Source organism: Hevea brasiliensis, chromosome 6 (assembly GCF_030052815.1).
Source record: "Hevea brasiliensis isolate MT/VB/25A 57/8 chromosome 6, ASM3005281v1, whole genome shotgun sequence".
NCBI lineage: Eukaryota > Viridiplantae > Streptophyta > Magnoliopsida > Malpighiales > Euphorbiaceae > Hevea > Hevea brasiliensis.
In genome coordinates, this window is record NC_079498.1 from 98,925,141 (window position 1) to 98,937,443 (window position 12,303).

The 12,303-nt window shown below is 34.4% G+C and overlaps 1 pseudogene; it reads right to left on the reverse strand.

Annotated features, from left to right (window-relative positions):
* LOC110644852 (protein LPA3-like) overlaps window positions 1-11,573 on the reverse strand; it is a 27,638-nt pseudogene extending 16,065 nt beyond the window's left edge.
* Window positions 11,574-12,303: the final 730 nt, after the last annotated feature.

Consider the following 12,303-nt stretch of genomic DNA (forward strand, 5'->3'; position numbering starts at 1 on the left):
CCCTCACAAAACCACCATGAAAGCTCATTTTTGAGCTTGAAAAACTAAAATCCAACCATACAAAATTGTCCTACCATAAGTAGACCTTGTTTGGGCAACTAAGAAAGAAGATTCAAGGAAAAGAAAGAAGAAAAATTTGAAGAAAAGGAGGAAGAAAATTCTGCTCAAGGTATAGTACTATAAACTTCAATTTTTATTGTTTAATTAGTGTTAGTGTGGCATCAAGAGCTTGTAAATAAACTTGAAATGAAATAAAATCATGGGAGAAGGACTAAACTGAAATTTTGGCTTGGTTGATGGGAGTATGATTGGTATGGTTTGATGTGTTTAAAGGGAATTAAAGATGTTAATAAACTTACATTAGTATGGTGTTAAGATGGAAATGCACCAATTGTGATTGAATGAGTGAGTTAGGGTTTCAATGCTAGGGTTTGTGAACCAAGATTTGGAGAAATGCATAAATGGCATGTTTGACCTATTGTGAAGTGAAATAGTGGTCAATTATGACCAAATGAATTGTGTGGGAATGGTAGGAAATTAAACCAAATTCGTAGGTCAATGGTCATGCTGCTGGCAGCATGACCAAACCCACTTTGAAGGACCAAAACTCAAATTTTACAAGCCTAATGGATATGCCACCAATTGGAGATGAAAATAGACATAAAAGAGCACAATTTTCATTAAGGAACCATGGCCAAAAACTGACCAAAACTTGGTGAAACAATTGACCAAAGTGGATTGATTGCAGGCTGCCACTGCACTAAACTGACCAAATGAACAGTAACTGTTCATTTGGTCATAACTTGAGTTAAACAGGTCAAATTGACCTGAAATTTGGCCAGGGGTTAGAGGGCATATAGATCTAAAACTTTCATGAAGAACATCACCCCAGATTATGCCATTAACCCTTTCAAAATCATTGAGCAAAATTAAATTACTGTACCTGCAACTCTGCAGATTTTTAGTTGAGCAGTAAGGTTTGGATGGCTATAACTCTCTCTAGAAAACTCGGATTTAGGCGATTCTTGAACCGATGGAAACATAAGACATAGTAGAACATTTCATATGAAGAAAGTGAGACCAAATTATGAACTTAACTTGATCAAATTACTGACCAAAGTTGGATAAAAAAATCTGCCAGCACCTAAATTGCAGTATGAACAGTGCACGTGAACAGTAAACTTATTTTGGCCATAACTTGAGCTACAAAACTCCGATTGAGGTGATCCAAAAATGAGAATACACTTAAGACAATAAGGAACATTTTCTATGAAGGAAGTTTTGTTAAATTCCAACAGTAGATCGACCAATGGAATAGTGCAACTTCGGAGAACCAAAACCGAAAATTGGCAATTTTGCCAAAATGACCTAAGCTTTAAACAAATGACCAAAACCAACAAGTTTGGTGACCAAAATGTGGTATGTGGGTGAAGTTGGAGTTCCCAAACCTATTAAGCCTTAGAAAGTCAATAATTTGACTTGAATAGTGCAGTGAATAGTAACCCGAAACACAAAATTTTGAAAACGTCGAATTTAACACGTTAGAGCTAGCTAAATGTGAAGTTAAGTTTATTTTGGATTTATTTTAAGTTCTAGTACTGAAACATTGTAAAATTGTGTGTTTCAGTTGAAAAGAATATCGGGAAGGAACCCGAGGAACCGAGTCGAGGCTAAAGGACGACTCGTTTGAGGTTTGTGCACAACATATACTTTTATAATCATCTTTTGCATATCGTTTTGAATAATATGAAATGTTGGATTATGGTATTCTTATGATGTTTGATCTAAATTGTTGAAAATTATTGTGTATATTTGAAATGACAATGTTTAGCAAATTGTTAAGATAAGTTTTGAAACCACAGTGTCATGACCATATATTTGAACACCTCACTAGCACGACTAGTGGAGGTAATTAGTTTCGAATTTTGATTCCTTCTCTGGAGAAGTGTTGAGGTGTGCCAGTAGAAGAGGATGTGAATGGATATCCATATATTTGAGCTAGCTAGCCTTGTGATATGATTTCTCTTTAGCCTCTGGCTATTGAGATTCATGTGATTTCTCTTTAGCCTCTGGCTATTGAGATTCTATTTGTTTCGAATGGCGTGATCTAACTGTGGGTTTTATGAAATGTGTTTTGATACTTTGAAATGAACTTGGTTTACATGTAAAATCTCACAATGCATGATTGTATTTAATTTTCATGTTTAGCCAAATTTTTGAATGAATGTGTTTTAAGTTTTCAATAAAGATTATTTTAGTATATTGTGCACCACTGAGTCCTAGTACTCAGCGATAGCTTCTATTGCTGTCGCAGATACAGAGACTAGAGGAGCAGCAGACTGAGCTGCTGAGGATTGAGGATCGTTTTGCTTTGAAGCTATCGGGTATAATTTATACCCTGATCGTAAATATTTATTTTGATGTATGTAATGCACAGAAATGTATGGACATGTGAAGACGGGTTTTGAGCAGCTTGTACAAAATCTGTATAAAATTTGTAATAAACTTTAGTTTGGATTTTCTTAATGTAAATTTTTGTATGATATATACATAAATTGTTTATCTTTGAAGAAATATGAATGTATGAAATTGATTGACTGTACCTTGGGGACTATTAAATTTTGAACTTGAAAAATTTATTGAAATGATTGTGAAATTGATTGAGTTTGATTGTGAAACCGAAGTAGTGGTTGAGAAAAACTTTTAGAAGTGCTTTTTACAGGTATTTGAAGAATGGTTTTCTCAAAATACAGAGGAAACTCTGTCAAAATTTTTATAGAATTTGCGGAAAATTAAAATGGATAAAATTTTTTTACTAGTATTTAAACTTGAATAAATGGTTTTTAATTCCTACCAAAATGCTCACCACTTCCAAAATGTAAGAAAATTGTTTTAAAATCCCTTGTAGGGTACTTAATGAGTTATCGGTAGGTGAAGTTCGGTAGTTCATTAAGTATTCTACGGGATCATGTTATGCCTTACGGAGGGGTAAGATGTGACAATGGCAGTATCTAGGCAAACATGAATAGCACAATTCCTAGAAATAAATAAATATGTCCATGCATTCATATTAATCGATTTCTTTGTGTATAGATGTAGACATGGATGTGGATCAAGAGCCCCAGTTACCAAGGAAAAACGGTTACTTGTTTTACAGACTTAGTTAACATTTAAAACATGATAATGAAGATATAGAATAACCAGTAGCAGCAAGAGTATACAGATCAGCATTTAGAAAAAAAAGGTCAAAGCCAATAATTTTAGAAATTTTGAGTTAAGGCTAGAAACCAAGATCTGCAAATATGTTTGCCTGCAAATTTATACTTTAACAAATGTTCCTTATCATCTCAACTCATAGACTATCTAATGCAACCATTAGTCTACCACCTCATGCATATTACATCCATCTGCTCAAACATCATCTAGACTTATGTGATTATGGAAAGGATGAGCAGAACTTATTTTGTTTATAACTAACCAATACAGAGGATTTGAGTTTGTGAGACCAAAATTGATGTGCTCATCAAGTAATAAATGAATAGAAAAAACAAAAGGAATAATAATAACAAAGAAGTAAAAGTACTGAAAAATGCAGATATGCTAACGTAGAAGATACTGCTGGGATCAAGATCAAAATCAATGGATATAAAATTGGTAAAAATTTTTGGAAAGAACCCTTACCACATACTTCTCTATAACAGAAAGTTCACTGTGCTACAATTAAAAAATACATAAAGGGATGGGGGCTCGTTGGACTGCCATCGACCTGCAAGTGGAAGAAATGACAAAGAATGCTCAAGCTCAAAGCTTTTCTTTTTCTTTATTATTTCCAGGAGGTTTGAGAGAAAAATGAATTATTGTGCACAGCGGAAGCATGTAAATTGCAAAGAAATAAAGCGCAAACACATAAAACACCAATATTTATGTGGTTCACCCTCTCAACATAGGGCTACATCCACGGGCATGCCATCTTCCACTATCAATAAATAAATAAATCATCATTACAAGCTCAAATCTATATTAACCCATCAACCCAATTACACCCAAGAGAACCCACACTGTATCAACTACTCATAGTAAATATATTAGTTAGTCCCTCTCAGTCTCCTCTAGATATAACTCAATATATTTACTATTTTTAACTACTACACCACAAAGTGTGTCTTCAACTACATGGGTAAAAGCACTATCACCAATGGACAAGAATCCCTTCCTCTTAAATTTTATGTCTTTTCTCCACCTTAGGCCAAAGCCTCTCTTCACTGCAATAAGCAAAAGCCCCTCATAAATGGGCAGAGCCAAATCCGCAGCAATTGGCAAGGCCCCTCTCTACAATAAGCGACAGTCTCACTCTATGAGCTGAAAGCCACTCTCTTCAATGGACAAAAGCCAAATAACCTTTTCCAAATCCCATTAGGATTTTGAGTCATAATTCTAACATGAATGAAATAAAATAAAATAAATTATAAAAAAATAAAATGGCAACCAGAGCACCATACTCAATCTAAAAGGGGGGGGGGGGGGGGTGGAAGAAGGAATCCTTTTAGGAGGTTTTGATTTCCATCACTGTGGGCAAAAGAGATGTAAGACAAATTAAAGAAAAGGTGAGTATTTACAATATGAAATACCACGAAATGACAAGACTTCAAATTATTGATCAAGTTGGGTTTTGTTACCCACGCAACATATATTTGCAAGCATTTCCACTCTACATAACCCACAAACTTTGAGAAACAAGCAAGAACCTTAAATATGTAAATTCTAAAGTATCATCTTTCCTTGACAATGCCACTTCTATCCCTAATCATGAAAATGCATAATGCTAAAAATGATATCATATTTAACTGTCTGTAAACTTCTATAACTCATGCTGCTGCTACCATGGCAAAAGTAGCTATTTATTGTTCTCATTACTGCACCCAGATATTTTAAAGAAGTGAATGCCTTTTCTTTCTTTCTTCTCTAATTGCAATGGAAGACCATAAGAATGTATTGACTACTCAAGGTATAAAAATAACAACCATCATAGCATGTCAAACTCATTTCTCATGGTCACTCAAGAACCATGCAACTAAAGTCACAAATATCAACACCAATTAAACCACAAAATTTGCCTGTGGAGAATACTTCTCTACCATAAATTATTTAATGATGACATTCAAGAACTTTAACAATCCACTTTATTTTATATTTTTTAAAACAATTTAGACTTTCAATCCATCTTAAGATGTATGCCAAACCCATTGACCCTGTAAATTGACCTAATTCCGAAGGGCAAACTAATTTGTTCTTTCAAAGACATAGATCCAATAAGCATCTCCATTTGAATGCTTCATTGAGATAGATCAGAACATGGTTCATACAAAGTAAAAAGTGAAGAAGTAATTAATTACCAAATAAATGAAAATCAGAAGAATACAAAGCACAGATACAGATTCCTACGGTTAGTTTTGACTTTATAGAACTACCTTCATTATCATCTTCAAAATCAAAATCTAAGGTGTTTCTTATCGACTTGAAAAATGTGGTGACAGCATCACTGGGGATATCATCAAGCAAACCTATGCTTATGCCATCAATCTGAAAAAAAAATGTAGGAGTTAATGTACATTAATTCCTCTCTCCTCTTCACTTATCAAAAAGTTCAAAATCTGAACTAAAAAAAAAAAAAATTAGATTTTAACTGAAGAAAGGATGTCCTAATTGAATTTTTAGCATGTTTTAGATTCCAATCCCCATAGTACTTGAAAATTAATTTTGAATACTTGTTATAAAAAGATAGTTTTTTTACTTTCATCTGATGTTAGCTTGACTAGTGAACCCTATTCATTGACAAATCCCTACAAGTGACAACCACATGTTTAAAAGTGTCACATTGAGAAGCTAAGTACTACAAACAGTCAAAGGCCATCAATTAGAAAAGTTATCAAACCACCACACCCTCCCAACCTCTAGTGGCTCAGATCAAAGATAAATTAACCTTGATTTAGTCTGTTACCGAGTCAAGAGCTGCTTTGAAAAGTTGAGAAACCCTACGCTTTTCTGGCTTGTCAGGAAACACCTGAAACCAAATGTGCTATGGTAACCCATTCTAATGTGAAGTAAAGAAGATAATATATGAAAGTCACATCTTACTATGCAAGCTCTGGTTTCCCTTTTTTGTTGGAGCTTCCTGATAACAGCCAAGGCAAGTTGAATGCTGGCATCAATAAACTCATTTGAAGATCCCTTCACATAGTTAGGAATTTGAAATTATAAATCTATTAGTTCTTCTTTATTTGTCTTTGCTACGACACCCGCCAATCCACCTTTCGTGACAAAGTTGAGCAAAATCACAGTAACCATGCTTGATAAGGAATATCATATAATATAGTTCTGATGAGCCAAACAACTCAAGATTTTTCAAAATAATGTAGAGATTCCAGTACAGAAGTAATTATAGTGAATGATGGCGGCATGCAAAATCATTGAAACGACAATATGAACTTGAGAACAAAGAGAAGTGCCCTGTAATAAGAAATGTTGCTAGGCAAGGGCCAGAGAAGCAAACCAAAAGGGGAAAATTATACAGAATGAGTAAGCATAAGAATGCTGCACCCACCCAACCAAAAGGGCAAAATTACACAATGAGTACACATTGAAAGGGCATTAAAAAATGAAACAATTAACTAGAGAATGGTAGTAGGAGTGATGCAGTTCTCTTTTCCATAGGAATTTGTTCCTTCGATAACTTCCTAGTTCTATATCAAGGAGATTTGACATTTGACATTTCCAATCAAAGAATGGTGCACCTAGCCAAATCTCTAGACTTCTTAAGCCCACACCCACCAACCCTTTTGTTCTGTGAAAGCAAACAGAGAGCAATTCCTATTTTATATGCAATTCACAATTAAGATTTTCAAACTCAATTCTATCTTTTTTTGAATGGGCCCAATTCTATCTTATACTTTGAATGACCATTATCACAAATGAAAGTCAGCAATGACTCCTATCTTGTTCTTCAATTTTGATTTTCAAAATACTTCAGAATAACACGATATTAGTGACGGCTTAGTACTTTTTCAACCATGCCAAAGTGACAAGGTTTTTTTTTTACCGTATAACCAATAAAAAATTTCAAATATTCTGAAGTCTTTCACTAAGGAAAGATGTGCTGAAAGGTTGAATTATAAAAAAAGAGGACTCTTGTTTTCTTTCTTTTCCAAACAAAAGGATGTGATTTCCGTTAACCAGCCAAATTGGCATAAAAAATATTAAAAGAGACAAGGTCGTTAATCTTCAGAGGAAACCTCCATTCACGATAGGAAGGTATCTTGGGAAGAAACAAAGTTTGCGAGAGCATGTACTACCCTATCACAAATACTTTTTCTTTTTTTGAGGGAACACTATTACAGTTACTTGAAAGGACCAAGTTAACATACAAAATTACACAGCAAGAGTTACAACGGTTCTTGTCATTCTATTAACAACTAGATACACATAAATTTTACCCTCATTTCGACAGTTATGCACATGAGGAAGAGAAACCCAATCATTTTCTTGTTAATTCTCGTAACAACTTATAGGGTATAATTTTTTAGAGGTTAAAAGCCATCCAAAGTTTAGAGAATGGTCAGAATATGTACAAATAATTGACTTTACAAATTAATACCCAAAACAAAATTTGAGCCAAGCACATTTTTATTCTCAAAGCTAGAGAACTGCAAGTTCAACACAATAATTTTTCAGTCATGTCAAAATGTCGAGTAAAATAAAAAGATGATTATCGCTACTAACAAAATTGCAAGCTCAGATAACCAAACGGGTATCTCTTAACAACGTGAAAGAATCAAAATAGTGAAAGCCAAAAATTCAGAAGTGAGAGGAAATGGAAGTTACGAGAAATCAATTTCCAAGCGGATTTTGCCATCCTGTAGAGCGTAAGAGAGAGAATTGGCAGTATCAGTGACGAGCACTTCATAGGACTTGGGCTTGTAAACTGCGATTCCCCTTTTGGGGTCGAAACTCGAGGTCGCTTGGGACTGAGAGTCTTGTTGTTTGTTGGTGCTGGCGCATTGGATTTTGGAGATGCAAGGGAATTTTTGGAGAGAAGGGGACAGAGAGAAGAGTGGTGCGGAGCGAGGGAAAGACAGAAGAGGAAGAGAGTAGCGAGGAACAGAGAGAGAGGGAAGAGAAGAGACCTTGAGTGGCATGGTTACTTCGGTTGGTTGGTTGGTTGGTTGGTTGAGATAGGCCGATGCATCCTAAAGCCATAAAATAAATAAATAAATAAATAAAATATTTACAACTTTTTTTTTAATATTTTATCAACTTATCTAATTGGAGAATAAAAATAATTAAATTAATATGAAATTTAATTATATTTATTCAATAAAATTTTCTATATATATTAATAGAATAATATTAATAAATATTCATATATAAAATGAGAATTTGAAATAGTAAATTGATAAAATAAAATTATAATTAATTTAATAATATCATAAAATATGTATCACAATATAACTATTCAATTGCTCTAGGCATCTGACTTATTGCTTCGGCTCTGCTATCATCTGATCACCCGATTATTATAATTATTTTTATTTTAAAAATAAATTAAATATTAAAATAAAATTATTATTATTACTTAAAATTTTATTTTAATAGTAAGCATAAAAATAAAATGACAATTATGGTATCATTTATTTTGTAGAAAAAATTATTTCATAAAAAAATATTTTTTATAAATTTTTTTTTATTGTTTGATTGTAATATTAAACTAATGATATGTGTTTAATAAAAGGAGTCATTTTTTTAAATGATAATTTAATTTTTTTTTAATTATAAAAATATTTTTTATTAATTTATTTTTTAAATATCTCAAATAATAGAAAATAAAGAAAATAATTTCAAAACATGAAACAAACGAACCTACATTATATTATATTATGTCATTTATTTTATTACGTTATTCATTATATTGTTATTGTATGTCCTATGAATCATAGCTTAAGTAGTTCATCGTTGTATGAATCAAGCTTGGTGCTTAAGAAATTACTTTTTGCATGCTTCTTGCTTAGTGAAAAGTATATAATTAACTATGTGGAGCAAGATTTTTAAAACAAATAATATATGCATTTTCCATGTATATAAACTCTTTTTTTAGCACAATAAACGTTAAATTTTAAGTTAATGATTAAGTATTGATGTTTATGATTTAAGTTACTCCATATGTTCACCCCTCTTATATGTTCACATCTATTATCGATTTTTAATCTTAATTCTTATACCTCGACCTAAGTTGTGAAGCCAAATGATGAGTTATGAATCAAAAGGATTGAAGCTAAATGAAACAAGCAAATGAATGTGTTTTGACCAATTGGGCAATTAAGCTTCTATTAGTAAAAATATATTTTCTATTAAAAAAGAGAATTCAATACTTAAATTTATGAGAAATTAAATGTCACGACCTAACCTATGGGCCAGACCGGCACTAGTACCTGGGCTAGCCTAAAGCCCCCGATACCCGTAGTAAGCCTAACTATTCCTTAACCCAACTCTAAGGCCCATTGGGCCCAATTTCAAGAATTCAACCGGAGAGTTCGACCATAAAATAGACATTTCAACGGGGAGTTTTTGACTCACTCGACCTGTAAACACAATATATAATCAACTGGGGAGCTCAGCTCACCCTCCACATACTCAAATGTCATAAAAATAAATGGGAGCTCAGCTCTCTCATCCAGTCCATCAAACATGCATATAATAATAAGTTTACAGGTCTAACATGATAATTATATTACAGACCAAAATCAAATAAATATTTATAACACATGCGGAAATTCTAAAAGTTAATAGAATTACACAAACATTAATAAACAACCTGCGAAGGAGAAAAGCAGGTTAACCACAACAAAAATTCTCCTGTAGCCTGAAAAATAATGAACAGGAGTGAGCGTTCGACTCAGAGAGTAAAATATCAATTTTAACCATAATCTCTATAACTATCTAAAGCTAATGCACCATGTAGAGTGAAATGCAATATCAGCAATATTTTCACATCATAACAGCAAAAAGGTAATTTAGAGCACTCACACACCTGATAATGTCAAACAATACATATATGAGAGTTGATCCCTTATACAGCTCTCTTATTCCAACCTGTGCCAGCGAAGAATTCAGCTCGGACTTCCACTTAATAAACCAAATCGAGATCCCAGCGAATAACTCAAGCCTTGTCTACCCCGAATGACCGGGTCCCAGCGAAGATCTCAAGCCGTGTCTACCCGTCCTATCCATAGCCAACACCACATCACACGCACACTGCTCCAAATTACCACAACAACATTTATGGCACTTTAACAGTTGTTAATGCAACATAAAACGTGCCTAGAGTTTAACTACATAGATATATACATATAAGTGATGCATGGGCATGCTTGAACATATAATAATATCGAAATTACAATTAAAATTAATATTTTACTCACAGACTTGACAGCAGTCACTGTGGCGGCTGGGGGGAGGAAGAAGGTTGTCCTGGCTCACCTGACAATTTTATTACAATTAACTCAATACAAACCAAGAAAAGATCAAATACGTCTTAAGTCGTGCCGAAAATCCGGCAGAGTCTCCCTTATACGTAAGACCTACCCAACCTGCAAAAGGGCTCAAAACGCACTTCTATATTTACAAATCATGCACTCACAACTCAATCACACTATACAGCCTCTCCTGGGCCCATCCAAACAGTCATCAATCACAATATGTAAATTTACAGTTTAGTCCTTATAATTGATCCTTTTTGCAAAAACTACCCAAATAAGCTCTAAAAATTCTAAAACTTTGCTCCGCGGTCCTTAACAATATTACTAAGCTATTGCAAAAGGAATCATAATTTTCTGAGCTACCACGAATATTTTATAGATTTTTAATCCCATTTAAGCACTAGAAAATTACGAAAAAATAAGGTTTAGGTTTACCTATGCCGATTCCGACTCTGGGGACGTGCTCGGGACGTCTGACAACGGTGGGGTAGCCAAAATCTCGATCTGATTCCAAGACTTTTTCGGTAGCCGGTCTGTCTGGCCGAAAATTCACAGATTCGGACAACTATCGAATTTCCGAGAATTGAAGATACCTACATGAAGCCCACAACACGGGGGTTAGTACATAAATTTTACGGAATTTTCTAAGCTCATTTAATACTAGGAAAAACACTACGAAGTTCCGTGGGACCCACCGAAAAACAGTGTTAGAAAATTTTGAAATTTATATTGCTGCGAAGCTCTCGACGAGTGGAGCGCTCTAGTACTCTCGGTTTTCTCGTGGGGTTCACGGTTTGCGAGAAATCTAGACCAAAAGTCAAAATGGGCTAAAACTTCCCGGATAAAAATTGGACAAACCGCTCGATGGATTTTGGTGTTCTTGGTGTCTATGGAAAGCTCTTGAGGTGTAAATGGTGTTTGACACAAGACCTGGCTTAATCGGTGGCCGGATTTCGACCGGGAAGTCGAAACGGCGAGCGGGCAAGTGGGTCTTCCCGCGTCGTTTCCGGCCGCTTGGAAGGCTGGCCGGCGGTGGGGAGGCATCGGGGCGGTGCGCCGACGAGATGGGGAAGCTGGGGAGGTGGCGGTGCGGCCTGGGGGTGAGAGAGGAGAAAAAAAACAGGAGAGAGAGGAGGAGGGACGGGACACGCGGGGGAAGGGAAGGGAAGAAAAGAAGGAGAAGGCCGGTTCGATTCGATCGGTCCGATTCGGTCTGTTTTGATTCGGTCGGTCCAATTCAAGATACAAAATTTTGAATTTTTACTCTGCCTTGGGACCGAAAACGAGGCCCAAAAATTTCGAAAAAATTCTAGAAAACTCAGAAAAATTCGTAAACTCTAAATATATTTTTAGTTTTGCCACGTGGTCTTTAAATTAATTTTTTTAAAAATCATCAAAGTTTTATATTTTCGAAAAATCAAACCCGATTTTAAAAATTCGAAAAATTTCAAATAATTTCTTAAAATTTAAATAAAATAAAAATATTAATATTACTCACAAAATACTACATTTAAAATTTGGGGTGTTACATTAAATTAAATAACTATATAAATATATAATAATAATTAAAAAAAAAATCAATTGACCCTCTTTTATTGAATTGGATCTGTTTCTGTTTCTAATCCAACAAAACAAGGTAAGGCCTATAAGTCTAAAACCACGAAACCTTAGGAGCGTAACCAGTTATGGAGATGAACAACAACATCGCGCTGCCAATTGTCTTCAGCAATGAAATGGCTTGACGTTGGCTATAAGAGTAATAGTCGAAGGTCCA